Source organism: Cuculus canorus, chromosome 4 (genome assembly GCF_017976375.1).
Source record: "Cuculus canorus isolate bCucCan1 chromosome 4, bCucCan1.pri, whole genome shotgun sequence".
Classification (NCBI taxonomy): Eukaryota; Metazoa; Chordata; class Aves; order Cuculiformes; family Cuculidae; genus Cuculus; species Cuculus canorus.
Window position 1 is genome coordinate 14,063,208 of NC_071404.1, and position 15,971 is coordinate 14,079,178.

A 15,971-nucleotide genomic window follows, 5' to 3' on the forward strand; every position below is an offset into this window, starting at 1 on the left:
TAATGTTAGCATCCTGCTTTGGGGTAAAGCATATGTGTTACTGTGTTTATGGAAATTTATATGTACATGTAGGATAAAAAGGTGTGATGGGAGGAAGAAGAAAGGATCTCGGGCACCAAGATTTGAGAGGTATGCTTCTACTTTTAATTTATTTACTTAGTGAAAGAAGATTCGTTTCTCTAATGTATCTTGAGAGGGCCAAAGCAGCCATATTTTTAGGACGCTCAGATTTTCACAGCTGGTATTTTCAGCTCCTGCTAGGGAGGCTAGAAGCGGAACTTCATGATATAAAAATGAACCAAAGCTCTGTTAAAATATAGCTCAGTGGATTCTTACCTTTCTGCTCCTTACTGACCCAAGTTGCTCCAACATATTTTCCTCAGTCCCTGTTTGCAGATGTTTGCTCCTCAAGAAAAGACAGTGACTCCTTGTAATAGCAAGGCAATGTTTGGAGGCAGAGGAGGCCGTGTAGCTTTTGTTAAATCCAGCTGATGCCAGTGCAAGAGTTAGACAAGGTCTTTGGCAGTCTTTTAATCGGGTCTGAAACACAAGAAGCAATCTTGAAAAGCCAGCTTATACTGGAGCTAAGAAGACTTGTTCTGACTTTAATTAGATATGTATCAGCCAGAACATCCCTAGAAGAAAAAGTATTTAGAACTCATGGCACAGAAAGGGTAGTAATGTGATGAGGAGGCCTGAAGGAAGTGGTGAAGTATTTGTCGTCAATGGGAAAGTGAGAGTTCATTCTCTGTAGAATGTGAAGGTAGGAGAGGAGATGCAGCAGAGGGAGAATATAATCCAGTACATACCTCCTCCTCTGCCAATTAAATTTGTAGTTTTGATATCCAATAGCCCTAGACTTGTTTGTAATACATGTGAGCTATGGTTTTGGTGCCATTACGGAATTAAAGAAGAACCAAAAATGTCAAAGCCTTTGCTTTGCAGTAACGTAGGATTTGTAGTCTTCAGTCTTATTGAATGAAAAATCTATGGTACATAAGTTGCACCTAACATAATATTTGCCTATTTTAAGAAAGACCACTAGCCATTTGCATCTCTGGATACCTAAATACCTTTTGACTGGTAGAAACATTTCCATTAATAGTTGTAAAATTCTGTACAATGTGTTGTGAAGGGTGCCACTGTCAGACATGAAATCCTTGTGGCAGAGACATCTGAAGAATTCAGTTTTGTAAATAACTAGACTGGAATTAACAAAGAACTAGAATATAACAGCCAGCATGCTTACACATTACTGTACGTCTACAGCACTCCCTTATGGTGCTCTTGGCAAAAAGACTGGACAGGGATGTCACTCCATCGCTGAGTAATCATTCCATAAGTGCATGTACCTGAAGAGCATTCGGATTCAGGGTTTTTTTTCTCCCATTCCCTATTAATACAGTTTTAATTGGAAGGAGCTCTTTTTTTTCAGGTAAAACTAGTATGAAATCCTTTACTTAAAAATAGTGATGTCTTTGAATCAAGCGGTGCCTGTTTCAAACTGTTACATTTTTCTTTGTTTACCTGGACTTGCCAGGGTTTCTGGAAGAATGAAAATTCTGCCATCTCCTCCTGCAAATACCTTTAACATGCTCTCTCTGAGCAGAAAAAGTCCCTTTTATGGGTAGGTGGAATAATACCCTAGGTTGATTCTGATATTTATTAAATCTTATGTCTTTGTTGAAATCTGGAGAGCATTGAGAAGCATAGAATTTGCAGATGTATGTACAGGGGTCATTTTTATGATCATTATGAAGTGTTTACTGATCATGCAGGATCTGTGCACTTCGTAGCTACCTGAGAAATATAGATGTTTGTAACTTAGCTGTTAGAATTGAAGCATTTGCTAATAATATACTACAAACCTAACATCAGCGAGGCTGCTCAATTTTGTGTCTTAACAAAGCTAATTGGTGCCATTACGTATAGAAAGTGCAGGTTTTCTTCGCAGGCAGGGTTAAGTGCTGAGCTGCAGTCGGAGCACATACAACTGGACTGCTCAGAATCCTTTTCACAGTTTGTTGCTGACTCACTGGGTGACCTTGAGTAAACCTCTTGCCTTGCATACATTGTCTGCAATGGAGAATTACTAGCAGTCACCAGTGTAGTTAGTCTGGATGACAGCTCTGTGAAACTGTGGATTTGATGTGAATAATTTGTGTTGTTTCCTGTTTTATTAGCCTTACAGTAGTCTCTGTGTGAGTAGGTAATAAAAAGGAAGATAGGGGCTTATATGTGGAGAGACAGAGAGAAGGGAACTGGCACATAGGGTTGATAACTAGTTTGTAGATGACGTGTTGAGCAATCTAAAATCAAGGAAGCGAAAGATAGAATATATGCTAGTTCATCCTGCAACACTGATACAAAGTTAAGAGGATTGTGCTTTAAAAAGCAATAATAATAATAATAATAGCTAGTGCTGAAATTTAAAAATCTAATTTCTCCCAACTTAATGTTACTTCTGATTTGACTAGGTCTGGCTTTTTGTACCTATGCATGTCTGTGCTTAGGAATATAAATCTTACAGAATTAGAAAGAGATAGTGGCATTTTAGTGGACTTTCTGTAATGGGTTTTGACATCTTATCTACACCTTCTTGAGAGATAATTTTATCCTGTTCAGATAATATATTCTGGTTTTCTGAATCTTTGACCTGTTCCAGATAGCTACTTGTTCTTCTTTTTTTTTTTTGAACTAACTGTCCAAAAAGTTACAGAGTTACAAGGATTTGTAAAAAGAGAAGCCCCTAAAGCCAGGGAATTGTTTTGAATTGGTAGAAAAGTCTGAGGGAAATACTATGTGATTCTACAAGAACCTTGTAACATCGGAATGCAGAAGCTTATACTTTTTCAGTTGTTCACATGATACCAACTTTCAGCTGACAAATACCTTCAGAGTAGCACTTGGCTCTCATTTTGGTTGGAATTTTAAATGTACTAGTTTCAAACTTTCTTGTATTGAGCAACATATTTTAAGACTGCTGGTACCTGTATGGATCTAGCTTTTAAAGAAAAGAACTGCCTAGAGCTGCAAGAAGACTTTTGTTAATAGTTTGACAAAACCTCTGAAAAATAGAACTCATCCCATGAAGCATCATTGTTGTGACACAGTGCAGTTATTATGAGTATGCAAAGGAATTTAAAGTGAATGCAATTATTTGTAGCAATAGTCACATGTGGAAGTTGCCAAACTCATACTAAATGCTGATGTGAAAAGTTCCTGCTTTTTAATTAATCATATCAAAGTCAAATAAGCCAAATGAGTAAATTCTAGCATTTGTATAAGGTGTTTTCAGGATTAAGATATAACAAACAGGCTTTGGGTTGGTTAGGCTTAGGAATCCATTTGTTTCTGTACAGGGCCACCCATATGTATTCACTCTTACCAGAGAGATGCTAAATAAATCTCACACATTACCTATTGCATGAACCGATAAGGCAAAATAGTAAATAAACAAGACATACGTCAGAGAAGCTAAGAGGCCAGAATAGCCTAATAAGTTTCGCACTAGACTTAATTTAATAAATACTAGACCCTAAAGAGCACCCGTGGAAAAAATGGAATATTTTCCAGAACCAGAAACTTTTGCTTGTCCATCATGTGAAGGACTTTGGGCCTACAAATATGTGTCATTGCCTTCTCAGTGCCAGATGTGTGAAGAATCATTTAAAACTGCAAAGTCTCCAATATCTGAAATAGTGAGGAGGACAGTCCATGACTCGGCTTACGCTCATTTAAAGCCAGTCTAATTGGTGATCTTAGATCAGCAATATTGGTCATCTTGATAATACAGTACAGAACACTGTGTGTGGGAGTAGGGAGGAAAAATAGTCTTGCAAACCTTCATTGTTCCAAACTGTGTCTTTAAGTAAGCTGTATAAAAGCAGGGCAAAATAGCTTCAATTGCTGTGTCACTACAAAATGCAAAAAATGATATTCAGCAGCTTGAAACTGATGTGGGACCAAACTACTGCCAATAGAGAGCAATGGCACAATGTCCCCCTTCATTTTTTACCACTTTCAAGGGATGATACAGAAAGGATTACAGGAGGGAATATAGAATGTAATTCCTAACTTTCTTAGTTAATTATTGGTAGCCTTTAAGGAGGTCATTTCACATGGATAACTCTCCCATATCTGACTCCTACTTGCCAGTCATCTTTCTTACCAATAAAGTTTTTGTACATCTTTATTACACGTAAGCACTAAGCAACACAGAGAATATAGATTTGTCTACTTTTGCACACAAAACCAACTGTCCCCTGCAGTTTGCGCATCATATTTGTCATATAAAACCTAGCAAATACTGTAATTAATTTATTTTCCAAGTGTGTTATATGATCTTAAGTTAACTGTACAAGGAAGTCACACTTGCATTCTACTGAGACACCCACTCAAAAATTCCTGTTGCCTCCTATTTTAGAAAAAAAGAGAGAATAGGAAGATTTTTCTTTGCATTGACAATCCGATTAAAACAAGAAGGTGGCAGGAATGATATAAATTCCTATGAAAGCACTGTTGTGTGATGCACTGCCTATGAGCCATTTGTACGCCCTTCATCTGGGAATTGGCAGTAAGGCAGTATAGAACAACACAGAATTGTTGACCTATTTTTGGCAGTCCAGCATTGCTGATAGATGTTTAAATGAATCCCACGGAGTGGCTTGTTATGAGGATGCCAAACCAGAAAGCTATAATATAGATGAGGCGGAATGCGAGTGACTACTTTTATATCTGTCATTGTTTCTAGTATCCAAATAAAAATTCTGTGTTTCATCCACCAAAGACACATTTTGTAATGAAAACAACAGCTTAAAATAGATCAGGAATGTTTCCATCAGTATTCCTTGTAGTCACTGAAGTCTTCATAGACAAGAATCTGCTCCTTATCATGTCTTTGATTTCTGCTATATCAGCTTCAAAACTGATTATAAAAATAAGAAGTAGGAAGAATTTCCCAAAATAATTCTGTCCTCTTTAAGTTTATTCTCTATATAAAGGATGGAGATGGTGATTGTGCGTTTTGCTAAATGTGTCTTGTTGAGGATATACAGAATGGTCTATAAATGTCACATCACAGTATTTTCTCAATGGTAAGTCTGTGTGTTGAAAGAGGGTGTCTCTGTGGCATGATCTGTGCTTTTTCTACCTTGGGCCATAATGTTTTCACAGTGTTATTGACGCTTCCATTTCGATTGTCTTTACTTTCTGGTGATACTTTTAAATACCTCTTTTTTCTTTTTTTTTTTTTTACCTTCATCTGGTTCACATTTTCTGGTTGTAATATGCTGGTTTAGGTGGAGACTGAATGGGCAAAGGAGAGACGAAGTGGCTGATGTGTTTTGGCTGTCGACATGTCAAATCACATTCACAAAAGGCTGCGTCTGTGCTGCTTTTATTTATGTGTAAATAAATTCTTTGCTCTGCTGGATATCCCAAGGAATCTGATAAAAAAACCCAAATATCACATTCTTAGAAATGAAAGACTGGAGACAAGAATGGAAGATCTTCTCGTATGTAATTTGTATGCCTGACAAATAGCTGTCTTACTGACAAATTATAAATCAAAATGTTATACATATGAGGTATTAGAGTAGAAAACAGGGGACTGTAGTAACGTGTTGTGGGTTTTTTTTGAAAGAAGTACCCTTTTTTAATGCTTGAACATTTGGTGGTAAGAAGGAACTCCTCCTTACCTCCAACCGTTGATTAGAATAATTTCTGACAAAAAGCCAATGGTAGTGTACATTCCCATTACAAAGCATTTGCCAAGCAGAATTTCTAGCAACTACTGCAGAGAACCCACAGATGTGCTCAGCATTGTATTCCCAAAGGAACTGCCTTCTATTTGGGTCATTCTTGTCACTGTCTACTATGTTTTATACTTAGTAATTTTAAAAGCAAAAAGTTTTGTTTCCAAAAGGTCTTAAAAGTGTGGATGGGCTGTACAAGGATGTAGTCCACAGAATCTACATGTGTGGACTGTGTATGACATTACCACAATTGTCAGAGGAATTATTTTCCAAGTAGAAATCTAAAATATCTGTCCACCTTAATAATTATTATATTTTTTTCAAACCTTCTGAAAGTATTGAACTCTGTTTAAAAGTTAAATTGGTCTAAGATGTCCCATGTGAACAGATTTGGCTAAAATCTCTGAGAATCTAAAGGCTTCGCCTATCCTGAGAATGTAAAGGAAAGGGTGGAGGTTGGCAACAGTGTTTTCTCTCTTAGCTTTGCATTTATGTTGGTATTCAGATAAAATGCTACCGAGACATGATGGAGTTATGTGTGAAGAAACAGCATTTTCACCAAAGATTCTGTGTATTTAAGTTTGTAATTAAAAAAAAAAAAGCAACCAGACTAACTTGGATAATTTCTGGCCTTTCCTAACTAATCTGGAAATATTGTGAAGTGTTGTAAGTGATTGCCATGTAAATGGAAATAAAACCTTTTTTTTATAATACTGAACACTTGTCTAGAGAGCTATTTTAAAATAAACAACATAAATGAATTAACTTTCCTTATTTAGCATGTACTATCATAACTGCAGCATATGTATACGTTGGTAACTTTGCTAAATTGGGTGAAATTAGTAATTTATCAAACATTAGCTCATCTGTCAAATTATTTCTAGAGTAGTCTTGGTTCTTTGAAGATTTTATGGTGTGTATGTTATATTTTGAGTTCTGAATGAATTTGAACAAGTATGGGTTAGGATCTGTTTGTTTGTAGATTAACAGATACATTGACACAGCAACAGCTTCCCCTCTTTATCCTTCCTCCCCGCCATTAGATTTAGCTTAGCAGTTACTGGAAATGAGAAATTAATTATCCAATTATTTTAAGTTATTTTTGTATTAATGTATCTTTTTGAAGCTATAGAAAGATCACTGAGGGATTATTGGGTTGTAGGTTTCCAACAGTTGTTGGTAATTCATTGTGAATAGCACTCTAATAACTTCTAGTGATTTCTAATTAAATGTTTCAAATTTGCCGTAGTTTCTGCAAGGTTTATTGCCAATTAGTCTTCTTTTGTAATCTCATTGGTATGCTATGCCACTGAAACATCCACTTTTAAAAGTAGATACTGTCATATTACTATACTATTTTTGGTACATATGCTATCATTATGGCAACTTGAAATTGCAGATTCTAGATTTATATTTCATCTTTCTCTCAAAACTTTTGTAAACATTTTTCTCTTTATATAAGGAATTTGCCTGGCCAAAAATATTATTAAGATAGCTTTTATTTAAAAATTTACTGGAGAATTTAAGTACAACTGTTAATCTTAACAATGAGTTTTCTAGAATACAAGAATTTCTTCTTTAGAAGAGTTGTTACTACGGAATGAATAGATCTGCTAAAACTACATTTTAGAATGTAGATGAATGACCTTTGTAACTTGTGAATTTGAAGCTGTGGGCTTTATTATTTTTTCTCGTAAATCTTGTGGGTTTTGTTCCGTTTGGTTGCCATCTTTCTAGCCTGATTGCTGCCATTACTTTGACATGCAAATTCTTGCTGTCTCCTAGGTGCTTCTACATTCACATGTTAACATGGGAAAACCTTCTCTTTCACTTTTACTCAAATGGATTCATATTGCTTCCTGAAAGCTAGAAGAAAATTGTTGTCTTATGTGGAATAACAATATTGGAATATTTACAAACAGGGTAACTCAGAAAGGATGATGAAGAGATGGTGAAGTCAGACATATCTGTCGTCATAAAAAATAGTCTTTTAGCCTCCTTCTCTCCCTGAGGAGGTTTGTTACTATATAAATAAATTGAATTCCTCTTTTCCAACCTTCTGTGCTACTTAAAGATGCTGACAAAGTTGTTTCGGTGCTTTGATCTCTTGCCATGATCTAGCCCCAGCTATACTTTCATCCTCTTCAAAAATATTTTTCACAGCAGTGAATTTGGCCCTGAGGAAATAACTATACAGATTTATGTTTTTTTCTTTCTGCATTAAATACTGCCTAGATGGCTGTCTTTATTGAACAAATAAGCTGGTAAGATTTTCCCCAAGGGTTTAGTTTTTAAGACACTAGCTACAGAATCAACTTGGTAACCTTAAAACACTGGAAATAAGTGCAATATTTTCCAGCAAAGGAAGTAATTTAGGAGGTTTTTTTTGGGGGGGGACTGCTACTGTTGGATGCAAGCCTGGTTTACTTAATGTGAAGTACCAGTTTTTGTAAAGACGTGAACTGTTTTCATGGCAATAGATATAGCCATCATATTTCAGTGCTGTTCAGACAGGTTATCCTCTCTAGCTTCCGGCTCTCCCGCACGAAAGGCTGGGAGTTTGATTGGTTCTGTGTTGTGTCTGCTGGCCCTCTGCTTTGGATATCCCGGTATGGCCATGCCTGCACTACACATTTCTGAAATTTGTTTGCCTCTGAATTACTTTTGCTAAGACACTGACACTTTAACACAAAGGGCATACTATGAGAAATATAGTATGCTGAGGAGACTTTACTCTCTTTTTTGTACTCCATGGAATGAAAAAGGTGCTCTCATAGGTGTTTGGAGGCTCTAGGCCAACTGAGGTAGATAATGCTGATTAAGGAACTTGACTTTCTTCTAGTCATTAAGCTTTCAGCATGCTATTTTCCATAAAGATATCTCCATAAAGATAATTTTATTTCAATAAATAGATTTTTCTGTGCTTGGAAAATATCAATCCAAACTAACATGTTGTGTATATCAACAAAAATTTGAATGCTTCTTTTCTTTCCTATTATGATCAAAATATGTTGAAATATTACCAAGAAACATGAAATGAAACAATATCAAGGCTTCATGCATCTCTTTTGGTTGTTTTTTTTTTCTCAGAGAGGAAATTGTTGTCATTACCTTCACTGTACAGGAAAGTTATACACGGACAGAAGAATAGAATTCAGATTTTCTGAAATTGTCTTGTCCTCTTTTCAACAGGACACGTGATAATTTCCTTATATTGGTATATTTTTTTGTATTTTTTGGTATATTTTTGGTATTTATAAAGATCCATGGCAATGGCCAGTCTGTATGTGACAAATTATAGGTGACCACCATGACAATTGAAGCCTGTAGCCCCAAACCAACTAACTTGTGTTGAAATGGGATACAAATTTAGCTACACTGCGTTAACAGTCTGGATTGACCTGGTCTGGTTGTCAAAAAGCTTAGCAGCTTTCATCCGGCTTTCATTGAGGACCATCTAGCAAAGAAGATAATGAATTAGACTCTGCATATATGTTCTTAATAGAAACAAGATGCCATACATGTAATTTTGCATGATATATTATTCTGTTACATTTCGTTACCCTGTGTAAATATTTTTTCATAGTATTGCTACTATCAAAGGTGTTAACTGTAATTTGGATTAAATCTCTTTTTTGTTTAACAGATGATGTCACTAATATTGCTCAGAAATCCCTCCTTGTTGATGAAAAAGAGAACGTGCCAACAGGACTAGGAGCTGTGGTGTGGAAAGTCCCAGTAAAAAAATAACTAGTGACTTGGCTGCTGGTGGTCTGCAGTCTTCATTTCTTCAACTTAAATTTGAAACGGCCTCAGAAACCTGTGGACAAAACAAAGGTACTGTGCATTAACTGCATGTTGGTAAGAGATTTCATTTATTCATGAAGAGAATAAATCTACAATACAGCTATGATGTTATCAGTTTATAAGAGACAATATAATTTGAAGCTGTGAGTTTGATTTTTTTTTTTTTTTTTTTTTGTAGTGATGTATGTTTTAAACCCAGGCAGATTTTGCAGGCAGTAAAATAGACCAAATCTGCACTAAGTATTTGTCTTTGTTTGAATATGTTTCTCATTACGTAGAGATTTTCTGTGTTCAGTGAATAAATTCCTTGACAATATCAACATTTTCTTACTCATGATTTGCATCTAAAATATGCAGAACAGAACGTTGCTTAGTGTCTTATGTTTATCATATGCTCGGTAGCTTCACTGCTGTCTAACTTCAGCTATACCTGTCACAATTAATAAAGAAGAAAGGCTTTAATTGCTTTGGTCTCAGCTGGATGCTAAGCTTCTTTGACAGACTTTCCCAACCTTCTGTTGACTTTTATGTGTTTATAGTATGCACAAGTCTGGGTGCGTACTATACACTCAGAAGGCAGCGATATAAACACCATGCAAAAAAAACACTGCAGTATTTTGGTTACTTCAAGGACCATCATACTGTATGGGCAAAAGTAGCAGTTTCCTGCTATTGGAGAAGTATGGTAAGGATGACGGTTTAACACAGTGCCTAATTCCCAGCTTTTCCATCTTGTAGTAGTCCTGCAGTGGAACTGCAGTGATGATGCAGTTAGTAGGATTAGATATATTAGAACTGGGAAACCCCTACTCTGTGTCACTATCCTTGTTGCAGCGAAATGCTGTTGGCCTCTAGAAATGGTACTTTTACCTAAAAGGATGTTGTGACTATAATTAAGGTTAGTCAAGAAACTGTAATGCAGAAAGAAAAGGAAAGCAGCAGAAACCCAGGAAATAACCTTTGCTGGTAGATATTTTGTAGGTCACATATTCAAAGTGTTGCCTTTTTGCTGCTTATGAATCTTGTTGTTGTATTGGTTATAGTGCATAGTGAAGACATATCTTTCCTTTCTGAATGAAAGTGTAAACTAAGACCCTAAGTAAGGCAAGTGCTATGGCAAATGACAGCTGTAGTGTGCATGATCATTACTGAAAAATTCATGAGGAAGGGAAGAATAAAAAATAGAGGGTACAGAACATGCCTTAGGGCCCCTCTAGGTAGTATTTGCTGGTCTTCTATGACGCTCAAGTACAACTAATAGTTCATTAGTATCTTTTGATTTTAATGTTTCAGAGAATTTCATTGTAGTGTAGTCATAAAGCAACATCTAAAAAGTGAGGAAATATTTCTAAAATAATTTGATGTTCATTAAGGTAATTAACTTTTACTACAGAGAATAATTACGATAACTTGTTCAGCAGGCAACAGATAAACTAATGTGACCCTAAATTCTCTCTCCTGTAACTGAGTGGACAGTTCAACATTTACTTCTGACTGAGGAGCTTCAGTCATAGATGTGTCTAAAAAAATCAAATCATCTTCATATCTACTTAATAATAACAGAAAGTAAATTATGCTGATTTTGAAACGAATTAAAATGCTGAACTCTTAAACAACTTGTTATGACTTGGCTTTCTGCTAAGGTGAATGTTTTGATTTTTAAATCTTAAAGGCATGCCATGTAAATATCCCCTCTCTTCCCCTTTGTCCTTTAGTCTGTCCTGTTCCTGTCCATCCAAACAATTGAACATAGATTAACAACTTGATTTAGACTGACTATTTTATTTAGCTGACTCTGCATAATGAAAACGAAATGTTCAAAACATGAGAGAGTCTTCAACAGCTTATGTATTTTGGAAAGTGATTTTGTCAGTGCAAATTATCCATAAGAGATTCTGTTACTTGGGAAGAGGAAAATCTGGGAATAGGAAAAGCTTTTGGTAATCTCAGCAGAGGGATTTCATCCTCTGGAGTGCCTGTGCACATTTGTTCAATGCTGCAGGGAAAAAACGGTCCCTATTTTGTCCCTGTTTTCTTATCTGATTAGTCGTATTTCTTGCATGCCAATGTCTTATTTATTCTGCTAGCCTGTTTCTGGTATTTCCAAACTATCTCCTCAAAATGGGGCTGTAAACACAAAAAATTGTGCAGGAACAATGCTGTTACATCGTAGACTTACATGCAGGCACTTTGCTTTAGAGAAAGACTGTCTGCTTCAGTGAAAAACTGGGAGTGCAGGATTTTGTTTGGTATAGCGCCAGGCACATTTTTGTATGTGACCCTTTCTTTTTTTTGCTGATTGATCAAGAAATCTGCCAAAATTGATTATTCTTCCCTCTCTTTAAGTTGATCAGAATTAAATTTGGATAAACTTTGGTATTACCTGGATATTTTCATTTTTTTCTTAACATCCTTTGAACAATCATTCTGTGCTGACTAATCTGAATAAATATTTCTTATGTTCCTTGCCATGTGATTACAGATCCTTTACTCAGAAAAGAAGTACTATAGCATACTTGTGTGTGAATCAATTACCTTACTTGCAAATATAGCAGGGTAGTACCTTTGGGTAACTGACAGCTGTACAGCTTCTGGCAGAATTCCCACATGCGTTTTACCATTAGATAAGGCCGTGGCTGGTAGCGGTCATGTTGAGATAAGACAGGCAATGTTTCACTTAGTCATCTAAGAGTACTCGTATATATGTTGAGTGTTTGCAAGAGGTGTTGCAAAGAAAACTAAACAAACTTTTCTGACACCTTGGAAAGGTCTCATATGTCTAAGACTTGCTATCCAATATAAAGCATAACAGATCTTCAGGTTATTATGAAGCTCCTTCTCTATTCATAAATGAGTTTGAATGGAAAAAGCAGGTATGAATTGTAAGAAGTCTGTAGCCTACATGGTATGCATTCAATAAATACTAGTCAGAGACCATTGAGTTGGCTTTTTTGACAGTTATGTAAGGTGCTGTCCTTGTAATACCTAGTGATATCTGATGATTATGATTGTCTTGATAGTTTTTTTGTTTGTTTTTCTCACCTATTCCAGTCAATTGATTTGCTTCGATAGCTCTGAATAGTGCGCTGTGAATGTCCAGTAGATTTGATAATGTGGTCTGATTATAGGTATGGGTTTATAGGTATACAGGGTAGGGAAGCTGGAGGAAGGGGGGAGGTGTGATTTATACGTAGCATTTATAAATGTTGATTTCCAGGAGAACAGTTTTGAAGGACACAAATTATCTCAACACCTGAAACATCCTTTCTGGAAGAAACTCATCCTGTGCACATGCACACACACCATATTTATACACGTTTGTGTTAAATATATTATAAGAATCTTTGTATTACAAGCAGTCTTACACAAAAACACATTTTAAGATGCATCTTTGTACGTTGATGAATTATAATCAGCTTGGACAATAACAGTCTATTTCAGTTTATTGCTCAGTACTCAAGTTCTGCAACCAAATACTATAAGGTGGCCTAATGTATTAGTTTTAGGAAACTGCTTTCTATCAGACGTTCTTTCATTCATGGAGACTTTTCTGCTCCTTTTCTGCCTTGTGTGATCTCTTTGCACGTCCTATATTTTACATGAAATTAGGGGGCAGCATATCTGAAAAATGTTACAATGGATGCAATGCTCCTGTCTCCCAGCTGAGTTCCCTTTTTATTTACTTTGAACTGCACTCTGGGTTTGTGTAAAATACTATATTTTAACACTAACTAGAAAGTCTACCTCTAGTTTATTTGAGAAGTTACTTCAGATGTGAACATATTTGTTAGGAAATGTTAATAAATTAAAAAATTATTAATAGCTTTTTTGTGTGTTGGTTGTAGCAGGAAACAAAATAGGAAAGCAAAACATGGGGAAGAATGAATGTCTCATAGGAACATATGTGTGAGTATAGAAACTGAATTTAATGAACAGAACATCAGTCCCGCAATACTAGTTAACATATACAACCAATCACAATGAAGAAAAAAAAAAAACCCTTTCCAGAGAATACACTCTTTTGGGTCTGGATGGAGCTGATTAGCGCAAATATACTTCATGACTGCAGAATGAACCAACACAGTTCTGATTTGTGTTGAAAAACTGCTTGCTCATGAAAGATGTTAATTTGAAGATACAGTATTAGAATGTGGTACTAGAAAGTGACATTTTCAGTATCCTTTTATTCACATTCTGTAAGTATTTTGATCTTGAAGAAACACATTTTGTCAGCTATGAAGTCTGAAACTTATTTCACCAATTGAATCCCTGCAATCCTCTTTACCGTATTATTTTTAGATGTTGAATGACTATTTAGAAATTGCATCCAAACTAACAAAGAGATGTATTAAGTATTTATTGTCTGGAAAAAAACCACCGACATATTATCAAACCCAGAGGTTTTATTGGCTATTGAAAGTTTGTCGCTAGTTTATCCTTACAGTGCCTGCCACAGTCTTCCCCCAGCTTTGGGGACAGTACTGGTCCATTATCCAGGAAGAATTCTCTCTACTTACAGTTTAGGAAAGGGGGATAAGGGGAGCTGACAATGCACATCTGTTGAAGAAGGTGGCAGAATAGTAGATATAAAAGGGATTCCTATGTTGACAGATGGATTTTGTAGGTGTGCTCTGAAGTTGGGACCATCAAGGATGCAAATCTATATTTAGTCATGAGGATGAACAAGATGAAAATGTTGAGGGGAATGAGTGTCTGTTGGGATGAGAATTAAATAATTTGAATAGGGCAAAAGTTTAAATTTGATTAGTTGGCAACGCCTGAAAAAGGTGCTGTATAGGCTTGATAAACTGTTTTGCTATAACCCTGCTAGCCTGTGCACAATTTTTTGCTATTAAATCCTGAGTAAAAGTTTGGGGAGGGAAATAAATTCTGCTTGGCTTATGTGAAATTTGTCTTAAAGTTAAGAAAGGAAAAGGGGAACCAAATGATGGAATATACTGACATGTAAATGGCAGGTGTCCAATCTGTAGGAGAGACATTCCTATTGCTTCATTGAGGAGCTTGCATTTCCTTATCGAATTTGAAGATTTCTTTATTAATCTTTACTTTATTGTTTTTGGTTGTTTCAGACAAGAGGCAAAAAGCAATGCAAAAGAATTATAGTATTTTACTGTTCTTCTGAGACTTACCGTGGAGGAGTTCTGCCTTTGGGATCAGTTGCACTTTATCTTGTCTGTTTGACAGTGACAGTTTAATATTTCTGTGCTTTTCAGGAAGCGGTGCAAAACTGACTTCCATCATTCTCAAGTGAAAGAAATTGTGTTAAACTGCTTGCAAGAGTACAGTTGTAACCATTTCCTGCACAGCGTAATTTTATATTTCCTTTGCCTTACATGAAGTGATCTGTTTATGAATGAATTTTAAAAGTTACTAATAGTTAAAAGAAAGAGGGGGAGCAGAGAAAGGAGGTTATATTGCTCGTGGAAAGCAGCTTCCAGGTATGCTGGATGTTGCTACAGACCAATAAAAAAAGAAACTTAGTAGTAGAAAAGGACTTGGAGTGTATTTGCGCATTTCCATTAACATCCAGCAATCAATCTAAGATTTAAATGTAGCTCTCTAGTTGGAACAGTGAAATGAAACCCATTACCCAGCTACTTTATACTGGTGAAGACTACCGTATCTCAAAGGTAACATCTGATAATTTTCTGTCTTTAATATTTGGGAATTGTTAGTGAAGATCTTTTTTTGATTTGATGTTTCCAGGTTTTTCCTGTATTAAAAAAAACCTTAATATGTTTGTATTATAGCCATTTGAATTACTATTCCGTGGGGATGAATGAACATGGTTGCACTTAAGAGCTTCTGTTTCTCACATTGTTCACTGAAGCAGGCAGCATTTCAGCGTTTTCCCTTTCCTATAGAAGGGCAGTGTATGTAGGTAACAACTAAATCTCGATTTGTGTGTAACTTTCAGCTTTTGTCTCACTGATGTTTTTACTACTTCTTCTTCTAATATACACTTCCCTTCCCTTTTCTATCCTTTTTTCTGTCTCTGAGAACTGGTAGTTGTGAGGAATGAGGTGGGACAGACTCCGCAAGGTGTTGGGGAGTAACAGACAAACAGCAGATAGGGCTCTTATTAGGCTAGTGATAAGAAGCAGGCTTCTTTATGGAGAAGATTAGCCCTCTTCCTTTATTAGAGCCTTCTTAAGCAGGCTTCATTCTGGTTGTCCGTTCCCTGGGATAAATTCCACCACACATTCCTCTTACACCCTGACTTCCTACTTTGGAAACAGCTGTTTAAAGTTTTGCTACTACAGCTTTGCTGTCTAAGAGGTGACCAATTGTGATGTTACTGCCACAGCTGTAACAACTTTAACCTTAAAGCAGAATCTTACTCAGAGATTCACCTGAAGTTTAGGAGATGATGTGTAATTTGGAAAG

General features: G+C 36.1%; 1 protein-coding gene across 2 annotated transcripts in view; it reads left to right on the plus strand.

Moving 5' to 3' along the window:
• The window catches only part of JAKMIP1 (janus kinase and microtubule interacting protein 1), a 148,891-nt gene that overhangs the window by 37,238 nt on the left and 95,682 nt on the right, over window positions 1-15,971 (plus strand). For both annotated transcript variants that reach the window (XM_054066456.1, XM_054066457.1), the window contains exon 2: window positions 9,403-9,593. The gene's annotated coding sequence lies outside the window, so the exon portion shown is untranslated. The remainder of the gene's footprint in view (window positions 1-9,402; window positions 9,594-15,971) is intronic.